Below are 1,998 nucleotides of genomic sequence, written 5' to 3'. Positions count from 1 at the left end.
TCGTCGAAGCTGCAAGAAAAGAAAATCACCACAAAGATAAAGAAGGACACGGGAAAATTGTGTGAGTTCCATAAGAGCCCCACTCATAACATAAGTGAGTATTGATCCAAGTATTCACTGGTGTTGAAGCTAAAGGCATCCAAATTATATGCATGTTTCAACTCTGAGTCAAAAAATGAAAAGGGGAATAACAAAGGGAAGAATATTATCAATGTAGAGCCTAGTGCCACTATTTCCATCACCAAGATCCATATGGTTGAACCCAAAGATCCAGAGGAGGTGGAGAAACTCTTCCACTCATAGACGTGAGTGAAGGGTTATCTGCTATAGGTCATTACCGATAACAGGAGCCAAAATAACCTTATTTTAGTAGAGGTCATGAAGCGGTTGGGCCTACTGACCACACCATACCCACTACCATACACCATCCGGTGGCTTCACTAAGGGAGAGATCTATGCATCAGCCAAAAGTATCACCTTCCCTATAGCATCAATCCCTTCACATGCGAAGCAATGCAGTAAGATCATTTCCCAGACCAGGAAATTTGTCTTCCTTACAATTCATCGTCAGGGAAAGAAGAAGACTATGGCCACATCCATAACCTCTAGACATGGCTTCTCCACACAGCAGCAGCAAATGGACAAGGTCGTGGAAGAGTATAGGGACATCTTCACCTTACCCATAGGGGTACCCGTACATTGTAAGGTCAAGCACTCCATCGATCTAACCCCGGGTGCACCGCTAGCCAACAAACCGATCTCCCAACACTCTGTTATGGAGAATGATGAAATTAAGATGTGGATTCAAGAGTTGTTACAAAAAGGGAGAATCAATCTAAGTTCATCACCCTATGGAAGCCTGATCATTTTGGTACAGAAGAAAGATGGCACCTAGAGACCCTAAATTAACTATCGGGTGTTGAATAAGATAACTGTCCGAAATAAGTATCCAATCCCATGGATTGATGACCTTCTAGACCAGCTTAATGGGGGCCAAATATTTTAGCGATATTCACTTGAAGTTTAGGTACCAATTGAACCCTCTGATGTGTGGAAGACTTCCTTCAAATCCAAGGAGGGCCTTTTCGAATGGTTGGTCATTCCTTTCAGGTTTATGAATGCCCCTGCAACCTTCATGTGGCTAATGGAAGACATATTGTGGTCCTTTACCAACTTGTTTGTGGTATTATACCTTGACAACATCATGATCTTCAGCAGAAGTTGGGAAGAGCAGATACACCATATCTGACTGGTCCTCCAAACCCTGCGACATCTCAAATTGTGTGCCAATTTGGAGAAATGCACTTTTGGTATGACCTAGGTTCAATATACGGGGTACATCATTAATGAGGAGGGTGTGCATGTGGACCCAACCAAGATACAAGTTATTTGAGGTTGGCCAGCCACAACCCCTCTAACAAAGCTTTACAACTTTCTAGTCTTGCCAATTTCTATCGTAAGTTCATGTTGGGATTCTCTCATATCACTTGGCCTTTGAGTCAAGTCACCAAGGGCATAGCGAAAGAAAAGTTCTTTTAGCTTGAATCCAAAAAAAAACATTTGTTGATTTGAAGCATCACCTATGCTCTACACCAGTGCTCACATTACCAGACCTGCAACAACGATTTGAAATTGAGACAGATGCCTCTAACTATGTTATTGGTGCAATTCTTACCCAGCAGGGGCATCCGATGGCATATCACAGTGAGGCACTTTGAAATACAGTTTGAAAGTATCCCACTTATGGCAAAAATATGTATCCTATTCTGTAGACCTCCTGACAATGGAAGGATTGCATTTTGGGGAAGGAAACAATCATCCACATTATCACCGACACTTACAGTTCATACAAACACAAAGGGTCCACATATCTGCAATAGTTCCATTTCAATAGCAAGTATAAAAGGGCAGCAACAATAATGTTGCAAACTGTCTCAACTGACCACCAGTCATGGCACTAACCATTGTGCTTGACTTTTATGGACATGAGACTTCAGG

The sequence above is a fragment of the Pinus tabuliformis genome, chromosome 3_1 (assembly GCF_031772625.1).
Source record: "Pinus tabuliformis cultivar Carrire ecotype Pingquan chromosome 3_1, CPIR1, whole genome shotgun sequence".
Classification (NCBI taxonomy): Eukaryota; Viridiplantae; Streptophyta; class Pinopsida; order Pinales; family Pinaceae; genus Pinus; species Pinus tabuliformis.
This window is presented reverse-complemented; position numbering follows the sequence as displayed.